Raw genomic sequence first — 27,563 nt, 5'->3', positions numbered from 1 at the left:
CATGAAGCCCAGTGTTGGACACCATGCTCAGCAGGGAGTCTGTTTGAGATTAGTTCCCTCTGACTGTCCCTCTGCTTGGATACACACAAACTTTCTCTCTTTCAAATAAATAAATAAATATTTTTTAAAAGTTATAGATTATTATTAAAACCATAATTATGATTAAAACCATCCAGGTAAATGCATAAAAACAATTTTCCATTTTATACAAAAGGAATGGATTTTAAAATTCCTATTGATACTTTATTTCTCGTGTTGAATCCAACAATCGCACTTAGCTCCTATAATCACATTTTAAAATGTGTAGTTAAAATGCACCTTCTTGGGACACCTGGGTGGCTCAGTGGGTTAAGCCTCTGCCTTCGGCTCAGGTCATGATCTCGGGATCCTGGGATCGAGTCCCGCATCGGGCTCTCTGCTCAGCGGGGAGCCTGCTTCCCTCTCTCTCTCTCTCTGCCTGCCTCTGTCTACTGTGATCTCTCTCTGTCAAATAAATAAATAAAATCTTAATAAATAAATAAGTAAATAAAAATAATAAAGTGCACCTTCTTGGTTTCAAAACCAATGCATAATTTCCCTTTACAGGCTCTTTTTACTTAAAAAAATTTTTGTCCAATATTACCTTATTTTTTAAACATTTATTTTATAATTATAGGTTCACAGTCAGTTTCAAAATAATGTGCCAGGAGGTCCTGTGTCCTCCTCACCCAAACCTATCCCAATGGTAATATCTTCCATAATTTAGTACAACATCAAAACCAGAGAGCTGGTATTAGTTCTCTATTCTTTTTGCTGAGCTAAATGAGTTAATGATGTTCTCTAAAACTTTTAAATTTTACATAAATACATCTTGACATATATAAGTGTATGAGTGTGTGTGTGTGCATATGTGAACATGTGTACAAATAATTGTATGTTAAATATCTGAAAATTATCTATTTCATTCCCTTTTCTTTCACATAAATACTTTTTAGCTTCACCATTTAAAAACTATTTTTACCTAAATATCTTAATCATACTACATTTATAAGCATTCTTTGCTTCCTTACCTTAATTCTTCTAAAAGTAAGTTTCACAATGATAAATTAACTCTATAACATGCATTTTTATCCAGACTTAATACAAATATAATGAACTTAATATCATTTCAGGTGTCTAAAAATGCCCTCAGGAATATTGCATTGGGAGGACACACAAGGAATTTGTCTGCTTTTGAAGAATTTGGAGTAATTGTCTCAATATAAATTTGACATAAAGTTTAATGTTTCATTGTAATTTCTAGGAATGGTTACTAATATCCTTATATAATAGTATTTAAAGTTAAATATATCATTAATTTTATAATATTCATGATAATGTTATGGCTAAATTTCATATTCTAGTTTTTGTGGAATCAATTACCTCTAATATTGATGGGAATTAATGTTAAAACAGAGCTTCCTTTTTTTTTCTTTCTTCTGTTTATTCACTTAAGTAGTCTGGAATTTGAGATTAATTTTTGCTCTATTTTACATTTGCATCCCCTTATTTAGACATGGGTAGAGAGGTACAGATTTCATTTTAGGCTTTGACTTTCTTCAAAACTGACTATGTCTATGAAACACTGTTAGCAAGTGGAAAGAGCCTAGGGATCTTTAATTTTGTGCCTGGAGGAAGTCTTAGAGAATAAAATCACACTGGGACGTGGGCAATATTTTCTATGTTCAAGATGTGAATCAAGACAAGAGGCAGCAAAATACAGGGCAAATAGTGTTGTATTCACTCAAGCTTTAATATCTTTAACTTCCTGAGGTCTTCAGGAATAATGGAATACATTTACAGTCAATCTGGAACTGGATAAATAGAGAAAATTACACCGTTGGTCAGTGTCTTTGATAGGACCCAAGGAAATATTGCCAGGTTGGTGATGGTAAGTGAAAAGGAGGAATGGCAGAGGGGCAGGATTAGAAGATTTTCATGCACATTTATTGTTTCCAATATCCACATGTTTGGAATTATTACCTTTACTTTAAAAATATGAAAAATAAAATTCAAAAAAGTAAAGTAACTCACCTAAAGTTGCAGATGTAGCAATTATTAAATCAGGGTACAAATTCATTCATGACTTCTCCAAACACTCCTAAATTGCTCCTTTCATTATACTATCTGGAGACTTCACATGTTTGTTTTCAATAAATCCTTAAGAAAATAATGGTTAAAAATTATTTTTCAATTAATGTCAAAACAACAATGCATATATAAATGCTGTTTTCTAGGAATATGACAATTACTCAAAAGGAAAAAGTTCATACAAGTTTTAATAACTGAATTATGTGTTGTTATAATTTTCAGAGCTCTAAGAGTGCTAGGTATTCATCATTAACAGATATTTGACATATCACATATACTCTTGCATATCTATCTAACCAGGGGGAGTTTCTGCATTGTCCAGCTGAGACTTTTCTTTCCATATCATTACTGTCTATTTTGTGAGTGCTTCAAGAACCTCAGTTGGTGCTTTGGAAGACTGAGAGGAAGATTGACATAGGTGCTAAGCAAAATCTCAGAGGATATAAAATTATTCTGCTAAATAATAACCAGATGCCACAAGCAGCATGAACATAATGAGGCTACTGAAACACTCTCCCAATAACTAGAGAAATGACCTCTGTGTTTTCTATGTTAATGCTTACTTGGACAAGAGAAGGGCTACAAGCATGCTTGATTTCAAGGTAGAACACTGGCATTAGCCAAAACATGCTCAGCTCTCTCAACATCCTTAATTCTATCTAGTTTGTGCAATGTGAATTTTCTGTCTACCACAGAAAGATTTGGGAATTGTGGGAAAGAAAGAAAAATACAAAAATACATATTCTAAGATTTTATGTAGCTACATGTATGTATGTGTATCCAGGTAAATAATACAAGTGTACACACACTTGTACATGAACATGTTATATTAAAATATGCACTTAAATATGAGCCCCAAGGATGGCAGGGAAAGCTACAGAGTCTTTGTGTTCTCAATGACTATAAAGGTACTTATCTTGGAAAAAAAAAATTCTTAAACACTTGTATATCCTGGGTCTATATCCTAGACATTTGGCTTGTGTGTCCTAGATATTTTCTGTGGGCCCCCAAGACCCACTTTCCACTCTTCACCACTATTCTCTGTGCCATATGGAGCTAACTCTGTGAACTTCATCAAATGGCTCTCTTGCCCTCTGGCTTTGAGTTTGGTCCAATCACTGGGTATAACTGGCAAGTGATTACAGGATTGAAAACAATTTATTTCCACATCCTCCCTCAGAGTTTGGCCATGTTTCTCTACCAGAAGGGTCATCAGAATTTGGTGAAGTCTGTCTACCAAGGAACACAGCTTCTATCCTGGGAGGTAATGAATCTCTTAGAGCTACAGTTCTTCTTTCTCAGTCTCTGTGACTGTTCCTCCCAGTTGCATCTGAAACCTACAGTGGTTGAAACTCCAAACAATTTAGGTTAACCCTCGACACTTCCCATTAATTTTAGCCACATATTCATGAACACCTCCACTCATTTAAAAACAAAAAATGATTTTGACATGTATCTCCCATCAGGATTCTGACTGATAAAAATTACCTCTTTCCTTTTTCTATATAGTTTCTTAAGTTAGACTTCTACATCAGTCCCACTCTCAAATAAACCATGATAATATTATAAAATCCCTGGTTCTTCCAAAAGCAAGAATTTTTGCTGAGTCTCTCTTTGTCAACATTCTACCTTTCCAGCTCTAGGAGTTCCTGCTATAGTTTTCCTGTTCAAACCCAAAGTGGTGTCAGATGAAGGGCAAAAACATAGAGGATTTAGATAAAGGAAGAGACTATAAAACACAATGAACACAAAATACTTTTTGTAAGGTAAATCATACCATCTTGCAGAACAGAAGTAGGTGAATGGCAAGTAACAACAATTTCTCTGAAACAACTGTGCTATGGACCTCTGTAAACTTGACTTCATTACTTTTACTTCCCAGACTCTGTAGCTTTCCTTATCACTAGCTTCTTCTACTAGCAATAATAAATATAAATCACCCAAAAGAATCACAAGTCTCATTTTACTACTCTTTTCCTCTTAAATCTAGACAGATTTTTTTTTTCCTGATAAAGAATTTCTCCAGAGTTTTAAGAAATCACCTTCCCTCTCAACAGATTTCTTTTAACTCCAATTACTGTGATGTTGTTCTCCTCTGATTCTTCAGATTGGTGTGTTTCCAATTCAGTCTTCTTATTAAGGGAGTTTATTTCATAATCTTCTTCCTCTACTCCTTCTAACTAGTAAGAGTCTCTGCAGCCCTCCATAGACCTCAGCTACATTCCTAATAGTCATGTTGTTTCATGTTTTCAAACCTCACTGGAGGGATGAATTAGTTGGAAGTGTGATGTGAGGCATTGTATACAGAGTAAAATTACCTTGCCCAGCCCTCAGAGGGGATGGAATGCAGCTATGGAGTAGGTGACTGAAAGAGGTTATTTTCTTTTTGGATAGCAGAGATCTCACCAATTATTGTTCAAGGATGGCTTCACAGGGAAGTCAGAGACATCTATTATTAACCATTTTTCTCTCTTCTTCTAATTCAATCATACATCTAAAATTATTTCTAATGTATACCCCATGGAAAGAGTATAACCTCTTAGAAACAAAATTATATCCAAAATGTAAATATAAGAATAAAAGAAAATATACCCAAGTGAATTTTGATAAGCTTTGAACTTTTTCGGTCACGAACTAAGGTCAAATGCAGGCTCACAATATGCTCTTTCTTAGAACTCAATGATTTCCTTCTTTTCCAAAATACTGAACCAGTTATCATTTAGAAATAATCCAAGGAACTCTATCCAGGTGAGATGGATTTTGGGTCACTTTGATATTAAAAGTTTTAGGAGAAAGTTGAAAGCCACTTGAATGCTGATTGTTCAATCATTATACTGTTATAGTCAGGTTAATTACTACAATTAGTTATTCACATCAAGACAAGAACAAAGCTGTCTAAATCCACTAGAGCTGATAGAACTGACTAAACACTAAGTGAAATAATATAAATTCTTCTCTTAAAATCTTACACCTGATAGTAGAAGTCAGATCAATTTAAATTTAATCAGGGTGATTTTTTTTTCCATTATTAATACTTTGCTTTTGGTTCATCAGAAGACATTGAGAAGTTTACCAAAAGCCAAGTGGATTTTATGATTAATAGAAATAGCTTTGCAAGTAAATTGTCCTTTAAATATTGTACCTGAAGAACAAGAGAACCAATTTTAAAACAGGTTAATAAATATATAAATGACAAGTAACTTTTATCATTATGCATCAGGCATTGTTCTAAGTGCTTACCATGTCATTTTAACGAATATACAGAATTACCCTATGATATAAGTCATTATTATCTTCATTTTGCAGATAGGTGGATGAGATGTCAAGGCTTAAATAACATGCTTAAGGCAGATCTGGCATTCATAATAGAGATCTGTCCCTATCCAAAACCACGATTCTATCCCATATGTTAAATTTTAAATATGAAGAGTACCAATTTGCTACATATTTGTAGTTCTTTTCAAAGTCTTAAGAAAAGTACTGGTGTATTTTAATTCACAATTCAGTGCTTTCAGCAAATACTGTCCTACTTATTACATTAGTGTGAGTCTACCAAATGATGCACATGATTACAAGAGTTTTAAAATAAAAATGTCTTTTTAGCATACATAAATCAGTTATTTAATAATCAAATACACAATATTTTAAATCTTAAATGAACCATTTAAACACTACTAGAGCTCTTATTTATAGCTATTTTCTAAATACAAGTTTTAATTGCTTTCAATGTTTGAATTCTTAAACTTGAGGGAGTTCAATGTATTTACATTTCTAAGGGCAATAAGCATAAATTACAAGACAAAGTTAGAATCAGAGGTCTTGTCTCTTGGCCATTACAAATGAGGGCAGATGTATACAAACACCTGTTCAAGTTCTTTTTCAATTCATTTTGACCTTCATCCCATTTTGTCTAAAAACTCTATCTAGGGCCTGAATTTGGTTGAGGACAATAACTAGTTACATTGTTTTCCTTTATACTTGTACAATCATCCTGTTTGATTCTCTTGGGAAACAAGTTTTATTTTTATTTTTAATAAACATAAGTAAAATTAATTTTAATTAAAATCCCCTTCTATAATTATTATAACTTAAATGTTTCAAAGAAAAGCTATTGATGAATGTTAGCAAAGATGAACTTATTTATAACTTTGATGCAGTAAACAGAATTAGAAGAAAAGCGGCAGACTGGCAGTATTTGCAGTACTTATCCAAAATCCAAAATATATGTAGAATACTTAGAAATTAAAATGCAAATTACTAGAGAATGTAAGAAAAATATGTAAAAGATAAAAATCGACCATATCACAGTGGAAGAAATATAAATGGATAATAAACATATGAAAAAATTACCTCATAAAATCCCGGACTACAAAACCTTAACCTTCACATTACCGAAATAGATACTGATAATATACAGTATTGGTGAATATTTAGGACATCATTAGTCTCGTACTCTGAGAAATTATGGAGAAAATGTGATATAATTATCTCTGGAGCCCATTTAGTTAAGTGTAAACTAAATGTAAAAATTTAGTTTTTGGGGATGCCTGGGTAGCTCAGCCGGTTAAATCACTGCCTACAGCTCAGGTCACGATCCCAGCGTGCTGGGATCAAGTTCCATATCGGGCTCCTTGCTCAGCAGGGAGCCTGCTTCTTTCTGCCTCTGCCTGCCATTCTGCCTGCTTGTGCTCTCTCTCTCTGACAAATAAATAAATGTTTTTTAAAAAATTTAGTTTTACATAAAATTTAAAAATGAGCAAAATGTTTAATTGATGTCTAATTTACATAGCCTAGAGAAATACACTTGTTCACAATGAAACACAGAGAATTCAATGCATCATTATATTATGAGCAAATTGTTTTAACAATCAAAATGTTATGGTTAAACAAATACTAAGAAGAGGTTCTAACAAATAAAATCAATCTAATATACTGATACAAAAAGATCTCTAAGATGTGTTTTAAGATATAAAACCAGTAATCAAAACTATATGTAAACTATATGGGCATCTGGGTAGTTCAGTTGGCTAAGCATTTGCCTTCAGCTTAGGTAATGATCCCAAGGTCCTGGGTTCCAGTCCCACATTGGGCTCCCTGATCAAGGAAGAGCCTGCTTCTCCTTCTACCTGCTGTTTCCCCTACTTGTGCTCTATCACTCTCTGTTAAACAAATAAAATCTTTAAAAAAAACTATACATAAACTACATATATCAAATCAAAATTACATGTAAAATATATAATCAAAACTATATATGAAATAACACTGTATTACATATACTGAATACATTGCAGTAAATATTTATAGATAAACTCTTTTTCCTATTTGCATTTTTAAACAAAATTTATTTATATATTCTGTATGTAATAAATATTTAAAAATGGACAAGAAAATGAAAGATCATTGTTTATTAAGGTAATGAATGATCTTAGTTTTTCTTCCAAAAACTTCCAAGTTTTTCTTCCATTCCATTAGAATGACATTCAAAAATTTTCAATTGTTTTCAGAAATAGAGAAGGGATTTATATTGGTTTTTTTATTCTTTCTTTTTTTAAAGATTTTATTTATTTTTTTGATGGAGAGAGACACAGTGAGAGGGGGAACACAAGCAGGGGGGGTGGGAGAGAGAGAACAGGCTTCCCGCTGAGCAAGGAGCCTGAAACAGTGCTCCATGTAGGGCTCCATCCCAGGACCTGGAATCAGGGCCTGAGCCAAAGGCAGATGCTCAATAAATGAGCCACTTAGGTGCCCTGATTTTTTTTTTAATTCTTTCAAATATTGTTACTATTTTTCTGGGATAATATATAATTTTTGGTCAGGAGAGCATGTGAAGAACAGGAGCTAAGAAATGAAAGGATGCAGAATGTTTGCTTTGACAGTCTTTTTAGTCTCAGCTGTGCCTGAAGTTGCTGAGCCAATATTTCTGCCTTGTTATGTTCGTCACTCCCAGCTCAGCCATGTTATTTTAAGAACACATCAGAAAAGAAGGTATCTTTTTGCCTTAAGCTTAATGCATCCATTTTCTTCTTTAGATAAATTGAAGGCCTTTTAAGGAAATGGTTTTAAAACTGTTTTGACAAATGGAATTACCTGGGAATTGTATATGTATAAATATAATGTATGTATATGCATGTATATATATTATGTACCTATCTGGAAATTCTGAATCAGAAAGGCTCTGGTGGCTTTGGGAACCATTCAATCCATCAGTTAACAAGTGTGTGTGTGTGTGTGTTTGTGTTTATGTTTATGTTTATGCTTCTGGGAGATAGAAAGGGCCCTGTCCCAAGTAATTTCAATTGATTTGTCAGATTTCAAAATCATTCATATGTTTCCAGAAACACTGAATACAATGTAGGGTCCACCTGATGCTATTTTTTTCAAGTTTAAGTATACAGCTTCTTGAGAAGATGCTGGAAGTCTGTGTTTTGAAATTGTGTCTGAGATTTGTATATTAGTGATTGTTATGGGTTGGTTTGCATGACCAAAAATAGATGTTGAAGTCCTGAAATACCCCAACCCCTCTCCCAGTTACATGTGAATGTAGTTTTATTTGGAAACGGGTTCTTTGCAGATATAATCAAGTTAATGCAGCTGATTAGGATGGACCCAAACGTACACAGACCCAGAGATAAGACAGCCAAGTGAAGACAGGCAAAGATCATAGTTAACATCCCTACAAGGAATGATACTCTCCTAGAGGCTTCCAAGATAGAATGGCCCCAGAGATACTGAATAGACCTTTCAACTGAATTTTCAACTGAATTCAGTAGAGCAGGAAACATGGGGGTTACCTGTGTTCTCCAATTCTTTCTTTTTGTCCTCAAACTCTTTAACATCTTTATCATGTCCATATTAAAGTGAGTTTATAATAAATTGTTTTATATGTTTGAGGTTTTTTCTATGTTGTGAAATATTGACCATTTAACAAGTAACAGCTGGCCTGGCTACCACAAATGATGATGGTTCATGGTGGCATCCAAGAGGGTAGAAACAGAAACTGCAAAGCCTCTTTGGGTAAAAGCTCAAGAACTCATAGTGCCATTTCTGCTCCCTTGCATTGTTCAAAGCAAATCAATCATGAGGCTATCCCAGATTTAAGGGGCAGAAGAAATAATATCACCTTTTAATGGGAGGATCAAACAAAATACACTTGAGCTAACAAACACAACTCATCACCTTTAAAGGTATCTTTGCTATCCCATAGACCAAGAAAGGCTAATTTTCAAGGTAAATTATAGGAAGGTGTTAGACTGCAACAAAAAAAGGTTAACCAACCTTGAATTAATAATTCTACAAATTATTTTTGTCCCTCTAAGTGCCATCAAAATGCTCAGAATCTGGGAATACAATGATAATTAAGGTATTTCCTTGTGCTAGTGGAAATTACAACAAATACAACTAAATAGATGTGCTAAATACAAGAAAATAATATAGATCAGTTTGAAATAAAGGGAAAGTGTTTTAAAAATCTGATGTAAAGAGGCACTTAATTTTTATAAATTTAGCACATGGAAATGAAACTTTATTTTTAGGAAATTTTCTGGGTTAAATAATTAAAACCCTCCCATAAGGCAAAAATGTGTTGCACTATAACATTCTTCTAATGTTATAAACCTTCAAAATGCATTATATGTATTTTGCTATTATAAAAAGAAAAAACTACAAGTGGATGAACTTGTTTTGAGAAATATGATGTAAAAAATATTTATTTATGATATAGCTTTATTGTATAAAACATTTTGATATCAAAGTATATAGACAAAACTGTTTAATTATCATAAAATTACTCTATCTTTTTTACCTAGAATCTCTCTTCAAATTATGATCAATATCTAAACACCAGGGACTTGCAAAAGCACATATTTAAGTTGTAATACAAATAGTATAAGCCAGTGCAGCTGGAGAAATTAATAAGTATTTCTGCAATTGTAAATGTTTTGCCATTCATCCGCTCACCTGACTCAAGTATACATGTATTCATCAAGCTTTTGTTCAATATTTATTGAGCAACAACGTCATATTATTTAGACAGTCTAAAAATCCTGACGTGCAAAATGTATGATTTGGAAAAATTATAAATTATATAATATCTATAAATTGGTTTATAAAAATTAAATGTTCTATATCCATAAATTTATCTATTTAATGACTAGAAAATTTACTTGTGTAACTGGTTATTACTTATTTCTACTTATTTTTAGACTCAGCCTTAATTTTGAATTAATGACATTTTAGTTTTTAAGTTGCTTTCAGCCTAATGTTTAGCTTACTATTTCATTTAAAAATAAAACCCACTGTAAGTTGTTTCTATACTTTTTCTGATATCTAAGAAAATTTTACATAGTTAAAAAAATTTAAACTGCTAATTTTCTGACATTAATCAAGAGGAAATAATATTTTAATAAGAATTATTTCTTGTGTAATGTTTTCAAGTTATGCTAAGTAATATCTTATCTCCAAAACGAGAGAAAATACAGAGCACAAGAAATCTTACACTGTTGTTTATTTCCAAATAACATCTTTAACACCTATTCTCATGCTTCAGTGATGAGTTCACACATTGTATTAGTAGAGTGTCAATGAGAACCTAATGAAATAAACTATTATCCAAGGGTGCAATTCAAGTGAGAAATTGGTAACTCTGTGAATTCAGAAAATCTAACGGAATGTAATTTTTGGCATCTGCTAAATTCACTTTAAACATGTGCCATGGGAAGATGTTGAGCTGTAGTTTGTTCAAAAGGTTTGCTGGGAAAGAGCAATTACAGAAAGAAAAGGAAGGAAGCAGTATTGGACAAAAGGAGGCTTCCCACTGGGACGTTGACCCAAGGACATTTCTGCCTGCCCAATGGGATACTGTAGAGCAAAGACTGCACATTAGAGAGATTTACTGCTGGCCACACATGCCAAAGCCCTTAAGCAAACTCTGTGCATATTAGTGAATGGGGGTCATCCCATGTATAGGAGACCTCAGATCAAAAATGGGGCACACTGTGACAAAACTAACAAATGGAAGCTGACTACTAATCTTGTTCATTGCAGCTGGGCAGCAAGTCAGTATTTAACACATAGATCTTTCTTCTTCTCCAGTTTCTCTTTTTCTTGACACCTATTAATTAAGATTCCTTGTTTTAAGTTTCATTTCCAGTGCGTCCTGTGAAAACTAGCTCTAAATTCAGTGTCCCTGTAGTTTTAGTTCTGGTCCTCAATCTCTAGGTCTAGATGAAACATTTTATTAATGTTTCCCTGTATCATCTATATGTTAAGGATACCCACCTTTGCATTTCTATTCTAGCATCCTCTTTTGAATTTGAGCCTCCTCTGTAGATCACAATGTGGCCAATGTTTCAGGCATAAAACTAAGGGAATTCTTAGACCCACTTTCCAAGCCTGCTCCTCCCCTGATCTTATACACTGCTCTTCTAGTCAGAAATATGACAGTTAAGAGCTGTTCTTCCTCACCAAACCCCCACATACATACAGTCCATTAAAACGCCGTTGGCTCTGTCTCAAATCATCCATCCCATTCTCTTCTCCTCCACTGACAGTAGTCTGGTTCAAGAAAATATGATCTCTTCCCTACACTGCCAATGAACCATATCATTTGGCTTGTCTTTTCATTTATTCTCCATAAAGATATAAAATAGTATTTCTTAAATTGTAAGTTAAATCATACCATTTCCTTGTTTAACACAATTTAATTGCTTTAATTTGTACTGAAGAAAACAAGGCAGTGAGCATTACCGAAGAGTCCCTGCTTGATCTGGACCAGACTGTCTGTAATCTCATCTGCTTTTTTCACTGCTTCACTGTGAACCCATAACACTACCTTTTCCAGTTCTCTGGATCAGTCACCTCAGGTCTTCTACACAGAAAAGAGAATCAGCAGACCTTTGCATACCCACCATTGACACACTAAAGCTATGTGAAAGTGAGCAGGTCATTTAGTCTCATTTTCAACCTTGCTTTTCTCATCTGTAAAATCTTCTTTCACAGAAGAATTGTGTACTCTTAAAGAGAAACTATAAGGAAACTTATTCTACAAACCTGAATCTGTTTAATAAGAATATACTATTAAATTTAACTGTATTCTGTACTCTGGAAGCTTTGGTGAAAAGACAATTTTTAATATCTCAGTAGACTTGGGAAAAAAACAATTTTGAATGAAAATAAATAAATTTGTTTTATTATTTATGGTAATGATAAAACAAAAACTTATGAAGAATCCTAGATTACAGAAGATTTAAAAGATGGCAGAAGAGAAGAAAGGCTTCAGTAAATGTCCATACCTAGCAATACTTGACATAGAGAACTCAACACAGAGAGAAGTTGGAATTACATTGGGAAACACATAATACAGAGGTAGTGATTATCTACTCTCGAAATCTGCAGACTAACCATAAAAAACAGTCTGTTAGCTGGTCAGTGAGGCAGTGTGGGATCCTTCTGGTATAAAGGAAATGTCATCAGCCTAAAGAGAATCTGTAGCATTTCTTTCAGAGTTGATGTATTATCATTGAATTCTCTTATTTTTCCTTCATCTGCTGCCATTATTCACGGATATTTTTAGTACATATAGAACTGACACTTCTTTTCTTTCGGAACTTTAAAAATGTTTCACTATAGGTACATTTTTATGAAAAGTTTTCAGTCATTTGAGTTCTCACATGTACATTTTTGTTTGTTTGGTTGGTTTTTGGTTTTGTTTTTGTTTTTTACCATTTGCAAGTTCTATTTTATCTTTAATTTATAACATGTATATTATATGTCTGAGAAAGGTTTTCTTTGATTTTACCCTGTTTGATATTAACTAGTTTTCTTGCATCTGCAAATTAGCCCTTCAGAAGTTATTAGCTATTAGTTTAAAAAAAAATATTTTTCTACATCCCTAATCTGAGGAAGGAAACAGACATCCAGATCCAGGAGAAAAAGAGAACTTCCATAAACATCAACAAAATCAGGCCTACATCAGACATACTGTAATAAGATTAGCAAAATATAGTGAAAAAGAAAAAAAAAAATATATATATATATCCCTAACTTATAAGGGAAAAATCCATGAGGCTAGCTGGAGATTTCTCAACAGAAATTTGGCAAGCCAGAAGAGAGTGACATAATATATACTAAGAGCTGAATAGGAAAAATCTGCGATCAAGACTACCCTATCCAGTAAGGTTATCATTCAGAATAGAAGAAGAGATGAAGAGTTGTCCAGATAAACAAAAACTAAAGGAGTTCATGAACACTAAGTCAGTCCTGCAAGAAATATTAATGGGACTCTTTGAGTGCAAAGGAGAGACAAAAAGATGCAAAAGGATCAGAGAAAATCTTCAGAAACAATGATAAAACAAGTAATAAACTGACAATAAATGCATATCTATCAATAATTGCTTTGCATATAAATGGAGGAGTAATATAAATGCAATAATTGCTTTGCATATAAATGCAATAAAAAACATAGGATAATGGAATGGATAAAAAAAAAAATAAGACCCATCTATATGCTGCCTACAAGAAACTCACTTTATAACTTACAGACCCCTACAGTTTAAAAATGAGGGGGTGGATAAATATTTATCACACAAGTGGATGTCAAAAAGAAGTCAGAATAGCAATATTTATACCAGACAAACTAGGCTTTAAAGCAAAGACTGTAGGGGCACCAGAGTGGCTGAGTCAGTTGAGTGTCCAACTCTTGGTTTGGGCTCAGGTCAGGATTTCAGGGTCATGAGATTGAGCCTCATGTTTGGCTCCAGGCTCAGTGAGGAATCTGCTTGAGATTCTTTTTCCCCTCTTCCTCTACCCTTACCCCTGTCCTCTCTTTCTTTCTCTCTCTCTCTCAAATAAATAAATAAATAAATTAAAAAAAAAAAAAGTTTGTAAAAAGTGGGCATTCTATAACCATAAAGGAGACAATCCAACAAGAAGATATAATAATTATAAATGTTACTGAGCCAACTTGCGAGCACCCAAAAATATTAAACAATTATAATGAACATAAAAGAATTAATTGATAATAACACAATAATACTAGGGGCCTTTAACACCACTCTTACAACAATGGACAGATCATCTAAACAGAAAATGGCTTTGAATGACCCACTAGGCCAGATGGACTTAACAGTTATATTCAGAACATTCATCCTAAAATAGCAGGATACACATTCTTGTCAAGTACTCATGGAACTTTCTCCAGAACAGATCACATATTAGGTAACAGGACAATCCTCAACAAATACAAAAAGACAAAAATCATGCCATGCAACTTTCCTGACCATAACATAAAGTAGAAGTCAAACCACAGGAACAGATTTGGAAAGACCATAATATAGGAAGGTAAAACAACATGCTCCTGAACAATGAGTGGGTCAACTAGGAAATAAAAGAAGTATATAGCAATACAGGCCTACCTTTAGAAGCAAGAAAAATCTCAAATAAACCTAACCTAACACCAAAGGAGCCAGAGAAAGAATAAACAAAGCCTAAACCCAGCAGAAGTAATAAAATAATAAAGATTAGAGTGGAAATAAATGATACAGAAAGTATAACAAACAAACAAAAAAAACAAAAACAAAAACAAAAAACAGATCAATGAAACCAGAACCAAAGCTGGTTCTTTGAAAAAAATTAATAAAATTTGTAACTCTTGAGCCAGACCTACTGAAAAGAAAAGGAAAAGGACCCAAATAAATAAAATATAGGGAAGATAAATAACAACATAACAGAAATACACACAATCATAAGAAAATATTATAATATATATAATATATGACAATATAATATATATATGATATATATAATTATATATCAAAAATTGTACAATCTTGAAGAAATGGAAAAATTTCTATAAACATATAGAATACCAAAACTGGAATAGGAAGAAATAGAAAACTTGGACCACTAAAGAAATTGAATCAGTAATCAAAAAACTACCATTAAGTCCAAGGCCACATGGCTTGTACACACGTACACACACACATGTACACACACACACACGTGCGTGCACACACACACACAATGGAATATTACTCAGTCATAAAAAAGAATGAGCTTTTCCATTTCCATGGACATTCCCATTTTCCATTTCCATGGACATGCACAGAGCTAGAAAGCATAATTCTAAGCAACGTAAGTCAGACAAAGACAAATACCTTATAATTCTGCTCACATTGGAATTTAAGAAATAAAACAAATGAACAAAGGTGGGGGGAAGAGAGAGAGGCAAACCAAGAAACAAACTTTTAACTATAGAGAACTGATAGTTGCCAGAGGGGAGGTAGGTGGGGAGTTGGGGTGAAATAAGTGATGGGGATTAAGGAGGGAAGTTGTGATGAGCACTGGGTGTTGTACGGAAGTGTTGAATCATTATATTGTACAACTAAAACTAATATTATACTGTATGTTAACTAACTGGTATTTAAATAAAATCATAAAAATATTTTTCTACATGAATATCTTTCCCTTCACCTTCTAACATTCCAATGAAAAAATTATTATATATCTGGATATTCTCTCAGTGGATACTGTAGCTCTGTTCACTAGTTTTCTTTTTTTCCCTCTATTCTCCAGCTTGAATGATTTCTGGTAACCTATCATGCAGTTTGCTGACTATTTTATCTGTTAATGCCATTCTTCTATTGAGCCTATTCAGTGAACATTTTTATTTCAGATATTGTGTTTTCTAATTCTCAAACTTCCATTTGGTTCTCTTGTACAGTTTCTGTTTCTCTGCTAAAATAATTTTCCCATTCATTTCAAGAGTTTTTACTCTTACCTCACAGAGCATGGTTATAGCTACCTTAAAAAATTTATGTCTGATGACTCCAAGATTTGGTTCATCTTGAATTGGCATTTGTTCACTTGGGAGAGAGAAAGAATAGGCATTTTTAATGTTGCAAGTCATTTATGACACCTGAAGGAAATAAATAATATAGAATATAGCAGGGGATCTGACTTACTTAATAAAATTATTCAATCTTAAAGAAAAAGAGTTTAATAAAGACATAATCTCCCAAAAAAGAACAGAATTATCCTATCTTACCATTGGTAAACCACTTGCCATTATCATTCTGATGTAATTATATGTTTGAGATTCAGACGTCTTACTCCAGTAGACACATGCACACACACACACACATACACACACACACCAGTAATTTAAAATATATCAACATTTTTATATGATAGTATATTCCTAATTAAAGTATCATAAGAGAATGTCAAGCAAAGGAAAAGTAATTGAAGCATAAAGCCCTTTAATAAGACATATTTAAATTATAGAGTGCATAGAGGCCCGATTTTCATCTGATTGGTATTCTCTGTTGAATTAATATTAACATAATTAATAATAAAAAAGAAATTCTCATAGAGCCACTAAAGTTTTTTATTCCCTGGATACAAAAGGTCCAGTTGGAATTGCTTACCTCAGTAATTACAATATTCACATCAAAAGCCTTAGAGTAAAAGAAAAAATGCACAGAAAAATTACATTATTGTTTTCCCCCAAGAGGATTGTAACATATAGAAACAAAATCTCTTATCAGTTCACTTGCCTTATATGAAAAAATTCAAGTGAATTCTCTTTTATCCATGGATAAACAACAAAATTTTCATCATGTTTACTTTTTCAGCTTCCACTTTTTGGCATGTACATATTTATCAGTCGTTATAGGGAATTCCCTGATCCATCTCCTTTAAATAACTCCTTTAAATAACTGAATAACTTTTCTCGCTAGAAATTTTCAATTTTCCAAAACCTACTAATCCATAAAGAATTATTCTACTACAAAGACTGCTAATTATGCTAGCAGAAATTATGTAGAGTACCACTGTTTTGTCATCATGACACTTTTGCACTCATTCAGTTTAGTTGGGCAACAAATATTAACCTAATATCTACTTTATGTGAACATTTTGTTAAACTCCAGGAAGACGATTGTGGAGAAACAAATTATGAACTTGGTCTTTAAAAAAAAAAACAACAACACACACATTGATTCCTTTCACAATCACTCAGTATACACCATATATTGCACAAGGCAATGCACTAAGTATGTATATGTGTATACATGTTTCATATACATATATATGCAGAATTTTAATTTATATTTATTGTAAATATTCTGAAATAATACAATTAGCTTTCCGGTAATTAATATACATAGAGATATGTATGTACGTATTTTATCAATAAGCATCCATACATTTAGTTATATACTCAAAAACCTGAGGAAATGTTTGTTATTGGATTCTGATACATCTATCATAGCAATATCATATTGAACTTTAGCTTGCTCCTTTGAGAAAAAAATTCAAGCTTTCTTATTCATTGATCTGCCTAGCAGAGTATTTAGCAGAGAGTTAACCCTCAAAAAAGCTTGAATTAAAGAGATGATAGCCACACAAATATGGAATTGATGACTTAAGTTAATGAATTATACTTCACAGAAGTTGTTCAAACAGGAACTTTGAGAGAGTATCAAAATGGTAATAGAAAGTAACATATTGGGTCAGATAAAAATGCAATACTTTAAATTAATTTCTATAATAATCTCTTGTGAATTTATGATTACTTTATTATTTAGCTTCTCACTAACATGTAAAAAAATGAGTATCTGTGCCCCCTTTATGGAAAACATACATTTTGACAATGTATTTTTGTGGTAAATCTATTATTCAGTCATTTGCATATTTTTTTCCTTTCAAACAACATGGTTACTGAAATATGTATTAGTATTCCCGAACAAAAATTGCCTTTATATATCTTGTCATTTTATGTAAGACTCATATAAGCTAGCCAATCCTCAAAAGCCAGTGATAAATAACCTATGTATATTCAGATATGACCCACACATTCCAAAATATATCTAAGGTCTGACAAAAGAAGCTGAAATGGGCAGAAGGAAATAAGGCAAGAAGCAAAAGGAATGCAAGGGGCCTGAAAGGACTTTTTTTTTTTTTTTTAAGATTTTATTTATTTATTTGACAGACAGAGATCACAAGCAGGCAGAGAAGCAGGCAGAGAGAGAGGAAGAAGCAGTCTCCCTGCTGAGCAGAGAGCCCATGCAGGACTCAATCCCAGGACCCTGGGATCATGACCTGAGCTGAAGGCAGAGGCTTTAACCACTGAGCCACCCAGGCGCCCCAGGACCAGACTTTTAAAAACAACTGCCTGCATAAATAATCTTATAGAAGAGGAGTGATTCACCCTGAAGTGCAAAAGCTGAATTTTGTGTTTAACAGAAGAACATGGAACTGAATGTACAGTGGCTTTCGGCAGAAGTCCTCCTAGACAGTGTATCAGATGCCATAAGGGATGGAAAGTTACGCACAAACATTACACAGACTAGCAATTTTTATAGGAAGCAAATTTCCCTGTGACCACAAAGGAAAAGAATTTTGAAATTGAACACCCTTGGCTAATGTGACCCCTCCCTATCCCACACCAGCATCTGTTGCAAAAAAGCCACACCAGAATATTTAGCTTTATTTAGCAGAAATAAACTGACAACAGAGACTTTTTAATGCAATAATAAAATGTGTAGGAAAAATGCAGTAAACTTATTGAAAATATATTTTTCCATAGAGTAGAATAAATTTTGATCAGGATTTTGACACACACAAACACACAGAGAGAGAGAGAGAGAGAGAGAGAAAACAAAATTATAAAGACATCATCACCTTTATTAAAGAAGATCACAAAGCAGATAGTTAAGAATTAGGGTCAAAGTAGAAAGATGAAAGGATTTGAAAAAATGATCTGGCTGGCATTAAAAAAAGGGGAATTAAGTCTTAAAATATGGGAATTAACATGTATCACAGTGCAGGTCATCAAAACAAAATAAAATGAATCCTGGAAGAAAAGACAAACATATTATTTGAAAGTGCAATTTCAGGAAAGCAGAAGCTAGAGAAAAGGGAAATGAAAGAGAATCAAAGTTATAGAGGGCTTCACTGAACTGGCTACAGTATTGTGACAAACATTCCTTACTGCTTTTATTGAAGGACACTTTCCCAGAGGTCTTATTGGACTCTTGAACCATCTGTCCTGAGGATAGAGAGGGTAAATTTACCTGTAGGTTTCTGTATTCTATCAATCAAAGTTTGCCCAGTATGTCTTCAACTCTTCCATGCTCCTGAATTATACCAACTTCCCCCAAACAACTGCTGCAGAAGCCAGTGTCCAGTAGATTAACGATGGCATCGTGGGTATCATACAAGTCAGTGAACTCTTACCTGCTCACTTTTGCCAGCAGACTTATGGGCTGTGCTGGTAACCATGGGTGACAAGCACATCCTGCTGTTTTTCATTCCCTAGCAGCATCAGGAAAACCCTAGAGCTAAGGGTGGGAGGCAATAGACTACATACTATCAGGCTTTTTTTGTTTTTGTTTTTGTTTTTTGTTTTGTTTTGTTTTTGTTTTTTCCCTCTATATGACTTGAAGGACCCAGGAACAATGCACCAAGGCAGAATGAATGGTCTTTAGAACTTGCAGTCGCAACAAAACCCTAACTTCATGCTTTTGGAAGAGCAAGATCTGGCTGTGGATGCCATAGCCAGATAGCAAATTAGTTCACTGATCCAGTGTGAAGCATAAACTGAGTCCAGTGCAGTGTGACGGATCAGGATGCAGATATAGTATGCAATGAAAATGCAGACATAATTCAACTAGAAACAAAGCTAATGCAAGGGAGAAAAAGTGGTAAGCAGGGAAAGTTTGCTAATAGTCTCACTTAATGTCTATCATCAAGGAAATGCAATAGTCTTTGTATTAAGGCAGGAGATCTCTTACAACTGTCCAACCAAGTAATAGGAATAAAAGCATATTTAATGGTACAAATTGAAACACTAAGAAAGATTATATCATTTCTTAAATTTGAATGGTAGAGGACAGAGATGGAAGAGAGGGAATAATTATTCATGTCAATGAAAATGAATGAAATTAACCTGCCTGAAAGAAGTTAGTGATGTGGCCAAGGACCACAAAGATATAAAGACGCAGAAACAGAAGAGTTCAGGTCTTCCAATCCATGCCAGTGCTGAAATGATGCTTAATGCAGTACTGTTCCATAATACTTAAGAAGCAGGTGGTAGTCCTGGAAAACTTTGAGCTAAGTTTGAGTTAAGCAGTAAGAGGAGGAGGGGCAAGATGGTGGAGAAGTAGGAGACCCTGTTTCAACCAGTCCCCTAAAGTGAGCTAATTATCTATCAGAACACTCTGAACACCCATGAAATCAGCCTGAGATGTAAGATTATACACTTCTTGATATCAATGGAGGCAGAAGACTCCATTGGAGAGTTAAAGTGGAGTGGAAATGATCGGACTGATAATGGAGGATAAACAGAAGGGGGAGGGAGCCACCAGAATCAATGCATTGAAAAGTAATACCCCAATACAAGAGTGCCCTGTGATTGGAGACCAGCATTAACTGGGAGCCTGGTTAAAAGCACTCAAAAAGAGCAAAAGACCTTAAGGGGCAACTCGTGGAATCAGGGGGTCACAGGCATGGGCCTAAGCCCACAGACCCAGGAGGGCCACTGCCAGTGACTACCTGTGCCAGAGAGAGTACAGTGAAGCCTCCAGGCCGTGGCCCCTAAGCCCCCGGCTTTCAGGTGCTTGCACCAGCACTGTGCTAGTCACACTCGCACCAGAGTGCATAGGGAGTCTGGTGTGGACACCAGTTGGCACTCTCTAGACCACAGATTTTGCACTCTGCACGTGCACTGCACAAGGGTCTGACCCCACTCCCCACCTTTGCCTGATAGAGCTTTGTGCGGGCACCAGCCAGAGATCTCTAGGACCAGCAGAGAGTCTGAACACTCCCAGCCTGGGCTTGAAAAACTCAGTGCACTATCTCTGGTTGGGATCCTTCAGGCGCAGCAACCTGTGCAACCCTGAGGTCTGGACCCCAGACAGCAGTCCTGGCAAAGGCAGCCACAGGAAGTGGGCTCCCTGGACCAGTATTGCTTGCAATTTTAGTGGCACGGGGACACAGAGACAATCAGGCACTTTGAGTGACCCTTGAGACAGTGGCTGAGATGTACACTGCCTGTGGGAGGTTGCACAGTTCAGTGGAGATTGCAGAGAAGGATTCTGTGTGTTCTGAACCACCTAGAAGGGAGCAGGCTGAGGCTTCTCTCTGAGACAGAGATCTGGGTGCAGTTTGCTTTCCACTAAAATTCTGAAAAGCCACAAAAAGCCATCAGTTTTCTGCAGAGAACAAAAGCCTGAAAAACCAGTTTCCACAGAGTCCAGCCCCTTGATAGGGAGCAGGGGGACTCAACCCAAGCAAGACTGACTGAAAAACAATGCAGCAGGCCCCTCCCCCAGAAAGCCAGACAAAAGAAGGAGAAGACAACCATCACATGGTCCCCATAAAACTGTAAAACCCCAACATCAGGTGAAAACAATATATCAAGCTCCTGGTATTGCCCTAAAACATGTATATTTCATAGATACAACTTTTATTTTTAATTTGTTCTCACTATTCTTATTCTTTTTAATTTTTTGACCTATTTACCTTTACAATGAGAGGTTCAATACAACATATTCCATAATAACCTTTTAACTTGAACTTTTTTCATACATATGCCTGTGTTTTTCATTTGCTTTTCTATTTTTTTAATATACATATAGATAGAAGCTTCAAGGTAATTCTCTTTCCCTAATGAATACTACCCCTATATATACATGAGTTTTAATTGCCCTTTATCTCTGGAAATTTGAGTCCTTTAACAAAGATACCAAGATACACCCAGGAAAAATCAAAATAACCTTGATCACTCGCACTGAGGATTTATAACCACCCTCCCATTTTTTTTTTCCTGTTAGTGTTTCTGTGTATTTGTTTTTGTTCTGATATTATATCAATCTTATACTTGGGGTTCATTTTGGCTGGGTTCTTTTTTTTCTTGTCATTTATTTTTGACAGTCTTTTTGTTTATCCATTTTTGTTTGAATGCCTTATAAATCTTACCTTTGGGGCCCATTCTGGCTGGGTCTTCTCCTTACATTCTGTCTCTCAATTTCTCTCTCTCTCTCTTTTTTTTTTTTCTTTTTTCTTTCTTTTTGGTGGTGACGTCCGATTGCTCAGAAGCATTCCAGGGTTCACCTTGCAGGGATCACAGTTGATATATTCAGCTACATTTCCCCTCAACCACCTATCATCAAAATGAATAGGAGGAGGAATGCCCAACAGAGGAAAAATTCAGAGACTGTGCCCTCTCCATCAGAGCTATTGGGTATGGACATAAACAGTATGTCAGAAAGGGAATTCAGGGTAACAATTATCCAGGCAATGGCTAGGTTGGAGAAAATCATTAATGACAACATGTAACAGATTAGGGCAGAAAGGAAAGACACCGGGGAAGAAGTTAAAAACACTATCAATGAGATCCAATCTAATCTAAATTCTCTAACAGTTAGGGTAATTGAGGCAGAAGAGAGAATTAGTGATCTAGAGGACAAATTGATAGAGAAACAAACTGAGAGAGAAAAAAGATCAGAAGGAGGCATGGAACAAAGAGCTTAGAAGCCATGAAAACAGAATTAGGGGAATAAATGCTGCGATGAAACATTCCAATGTCAGAATTATTGGGATCACTGAGGGGGAGGAGAAAGAAAGAAGACTAGAAGATATAGTTGAACAAATTCTCCATGAAAATTTTCCCAATCTGGGAAATGGAACCAGTGTTCATGACCTAGAGGCAGAAAGATAACCCCACATGATCAACGAATCTAGAAAGACCTCTAGACACTTGATTGTGAGACTGATGAATCATAATTTTAGACAAGAGGTCTTGAAAGCAGCTAGGGGGGGCAGAGATTCCTTACATAGACAGGAAGATTCATTAGAATAATGCCAGACCTGTCCACAGAAACCTGGCAAGCCAAAAAGGGCTGGCAAGACATATTCAGGGCACTAAATAAGAAGAACATGCAAACAAGAATACTTTATCTGGCAAGGCTGACATTCAAAATGGATGGAGAGATAAAGAGCTTCCAAGACCAGCAGGTTTAAAAGAGTATGTGACCACCAAGTCAGCACTACAAGAAATATTAAGGGGGGTTCTATAAAAGAAGAAAGAACCCAAGAGTGTCATAGAACAGAAATTTACAGAGACAATCTATAGAAATAAGAACTTCACAGGCAACATGATATCAATAATAATGTATCTTTCAATAATCACTCTCAGTGTGAACGGCCTAAATGCTCCCATAAAATGGCACAGGGTAGCAGATTGAATAAAACAACAGGATCTGTCCAAATGTTGTCTAAACGAGACCCATTTTGAACCTAAGGATACATCCAGACTGAAAGTGAAGGGATGGAGAGGCATCTTTCATGCCAAAGGGCCTCAAAAGAAATCTGGGGTAGTGATTCTCATATCAGTTAAGTTATATTTTAAACTATAGACTATAGTCAGAGATAAAGAAGGACACTACCTCATTCTTAAAGGGTTTATCCACCAAGTAGATCTAACAACTGTAAATATTTATGCCCCCTAAACATGAGCAGCCTGCTACATAAGATAACTGTTAATGAAGATAAATATCATATTGATATGAACACATTAACAGTAGGGGATCTAACATGCTACTCTCAGTAATAGACAGATCATCCAAGCAGAAAATCAGTAAAGAAACAAGAGCATTGAATAACACATTGGACCAGATCAACCTCATAGATATATACAGAACATTCCACCTAAAACAACAAAATACTCATTCTTCCTGAGTGCACATGGAACTTTCTCCAAAATAGACCACATACTGGATCACAAAACAGGGCTCAACCAATACCAAGAGATTGAGATTATTTCCTGCATATTCTCAGACCACTATTCTTTGAAACTGAAACTCAACCACAAGAAAAAGTTTGGAAGGAACTCAAACACTTGAAACCTAAAGACTACCTGCTTAAGAATCTTTGGATCAACCTGGAAATCAAAGAAGAACTTAAACAATTCATGGAAACCAATGAGAATGAAGACACTTTGGTCCAAAACCTATGGGATAGAGCAAAGGTGGCCCAAAGGGTGGGGGGGATACATAGCCATCCAACCTCACTCAAAACAACTGAAAAATCCAGAATACACCAGCTCTCTTTACACCTTAAAGAACTGGAAAATCAACAACAAATTAAGCCAACCCGACACACAAAAGAGAGATAATCAAGATTAGAGTAGAGATCAATGAGATAGAAACTAGAGATACAGCAGAAGACATCAATGAAAGTATAAGCTGGTTTCTTGAGAGAACCAATTAGATTGATAAACCACTGGCCAAACTAATCCAAAAGAAAAGAGGACCCAAATTAATAAAATCATGAATGAAAAGGGAGATATCATGACTAACACCAAGGAAACAGAAACAATCATCAGAAATTATTATCAGGGCGCCTGGGTGGCTCAGTGGGTTAAAGCCTCTGCCTTCAGCTTAGGTCAGGATCCCGGGGTCCTGGGATCGAGCCCCATGTCGGGCTCTCTGCTCAGCGGGGAGCCTGCTTCCCTCTCTCTCTCTCTGCCTACTTGTGATCTCTCTCTCTGTCAAATAAATAAATAAAATATTTAAAAAAAAGAAATTATTATCAACAGTTATATGCCAATAAGTTAAGCAACCTAAATGAAGTGGATGCATTCCTGGAAACCTACAAACTTCAGAAACTGAATCAGGAAGAAATTGAATACACCAAGATCTAATAATGAGATTGAAGCAGTGATCAAAAACCTCCCAAAAAAACAAGAGCCCAGGACCTGATGGATTCCCTGGGCAATTCTACAGAACATTCACAGAAGAAATACCTATTCTCCTGAAGCTGTTTCAAAAAAATAGAAACAGAAGGAAACTTCCAGACTCTCTTTATGAAGCCAGCATTACCCTGATCCCCAAACCAGGCAAAGTCTCCACCAAAAAGGAGAATTTCAAACCAATATCCCTAATGAATACGGATGCCAAGATTCTCAACAAGATCTTAGCTAATAGGATCCAGTAGTACGTTAAAAAGATTATCCACCATGACCCATTGGGATTTACCCTTGGGATGCAAGGGTGGTTCAACATTTGCAAATCAATCAACATGATAGAACAAATCAATAAGAGAAGAGAGAAAGACCACATGGTCCTCTCAATTGATGCAGAAAAAACTTTTGACAAAATACAGCATCCATTCCTGATTAAAATGATTCAAAGTATAGGGATAGAGGGAGCATTCTTCAACTTCATAAAATCTATCCATGAAGAACCAACAGCAAATACCATTCTCAATGGGGAAAAGCTGACAGCCTTCCCTTTGAGATCAGAACACAACAAGGATGTCCACTCTCACCACTCTTGTTCAACATAGTTCTAGAAGTCCTAGCAACAGCAATCAGACAACAAAAGGAAATAAAAGGTATTCAGATTGGCAAAGAAGAAGTCAAACTCTCTCTCTTCACAGATGACATGATACTTTATATGGAAAACCCAAAAGACTCCACCTCCAAACTACTAGAACTCATACAGCAATTCAGTAATGTGGCAGGATACAAAATCAATGTACATATATCAGTTGCTTTCTTATACACTATCAATGAAAATATAGAAAGGGAAATGAGAGAATTGATTCCATTTACTATAGTACCAAGAACCATAAGATACCTGGGAATAAACCTAACCAAAGAGGTAAAAGATCTGTACTTGAGGAACTACAGAACACTCATGAAAGAAACTGAAGAAGACAAAAAGATGGAAGACCATTCCTTGCTCATGGATCGGAAGAATAAACATTGTTTAAAAAGTCTATACTGCCTAGAGCCTTCTGTACTTTCAATGCCATCCTGATCAAAATTCTACTGGCATTTTTCAAAGAGCTGGAACAAACACCCCTAAAATTTGTATGGAACCAGAAGACACCCTGAATTGCTAAGGAAATGTAAAAGGAAAAACAAAATTGGGGTCATCACATTGCCTGATTTCAAACTTTACTACAAAGCTGTGATCACCAAGACAGCATGGTACTGGCACAAAAACAGACACATAGACCAGTGGAACAGAGTAGGGAGCCCAGATATGGACACTCAACTGTATGGTCAAATAATCTTTGACAAAGCAGAAAAAAATATCCTGTGAAAAAAAGACAGTTTCTTCAATAAATGGTGCTGGGAAAATTGGACAGCTGTGTGTGGAAGAATGAAACTCGACCATTCTCTTATACCATAAACAAAGATAAATTCAAAATGGATAAAAGACCTCATGTGAGGCAGGATTCTATCAAAATCCTAGAGGAGAACATAGCCAGTAACCTCTTTGACATCAGAACAGCAACTTCTTTCAAGATATGTCTCCAAAGGCAAATGAAACAAAAACAAAAATGAATTTTTGGTACTTCATCAAGATTGAAAGCTTCTGCTCAGCAAAGGAAACAGTCAACAAAACAAAGAGGCAAACCATGGAATGGAGAAGATATTCTCAAATGACACTACAGACAAGGGCTAATATCCATGATCTATATAAAGAATTCTTCAAACTCAACACACACAAAACAGATAATCATGTCAAAAAATGGGCAGAAGACATGAACAGACACTTCTCCAAATTAAACATACAAATGGCTAACAGACACATGAAAAAAATGTTCATCATCATTAGCCATCAGGGAGATTCAAATCAAAACCACATTGAGATATCACCTTACACCAGTTAGAATGGCCAAAATCAGTAAAACAATAAACAAGTGTTGGAGAGGATGTGGAGAAAGGGGAACCCTCTTACACTGTTGGTGGGAATGCAAGTTGGTGTTGGCGTGGAGATTCCTCAAAAAATTAAAAATAGAGCTACCCTATGACCCTTCAATTGCGCTACTGCGTATTTACCCCAAAGATGCAGATGTAGTGAAAAGAAGGTCCATTTGTACCCCAGTGTTCATAGCAGCAATGACCACACTCACCAAACTGTGGAAAGAACCAAGATGCCCTTCAATGGACGAATGGATAAAGAAGATCTGGTCTATATATCCAATGGAGCATTATGCCTCCATCAGAAAGGATGAATACCCAACTTTTGTGTCAATATGGATGGGACTAGATGAGTGAAATAAGTCAAGAAGAGAGAGTCAATTATCATATGGTTTCATTTACTTGTGGAGCATAAGGAATAACACAAAGGACATTGGGAGATGAAGAGAAGTGATTTGGGGGAAATTGGAGGGCGAGACAAGCCATGAGAGACTGTGGACTCTGAGAAACAAACTGAGGGTTTTGGAGGGGAGGGAGGTGTGGGGTTTGGTGAGCCTAGTGGTGGGTATTATGGAGGGCATGTATGGTGTGGAGCACTGGGTGTGGTGACAATGAATTCTGGAACACTGAAAAGAAATTAAAAAATAAAATAAAAAATAAATATTAAGGATAAATAAAAAATATATATTGAAAAAATAAAACAAGAAATACAAAAACATATGAGGGATTGTAGGAATAA

General features: G+C 35.2%; 1 long non-coding RNA gene across 1 annotated transcript; it reads left to right on the top strand.

The window, feature by feature from the left end:
- The first annotated feature begins 2,417 nt into the window (after positions 1–2,417).
- LOC116854358 lies at positions 2,418–24,530 on the top strand. Its single transcript, XR_004380140.1, has 3 exons — positions 2,418–2,493; positions 13,669–13,671; positions 24,507–24,530. It is a non-coding gene; the product is annotated as an uncharacterized LOC116854358 (long non-coding RNA).
- Positions 24,531–27,563: the final 3,033 nt, after the last annotated feature.

The sequence above is a fragment of the Lontra canadensis genome, unplaced genomic scaffold, assembly GCF_010015895.1.
Source record: "Lontra canadensis isolate GAN:19392208 unplaced genomic scaffold, GSC_riverotter_1.0 scaffold90, whole genome shotgun sequence".
NCBI classification, from domain to species: Eukaryota; Metazoa; Chordata; class Mammalia; order Carnivora; family Mustelidae; genus Lontra; species Lontra canadensis.
Note: the sequence above shows the minus strand (reverse complement) of the source record. Positions and strands in the feature narration are given on the sequence as shown.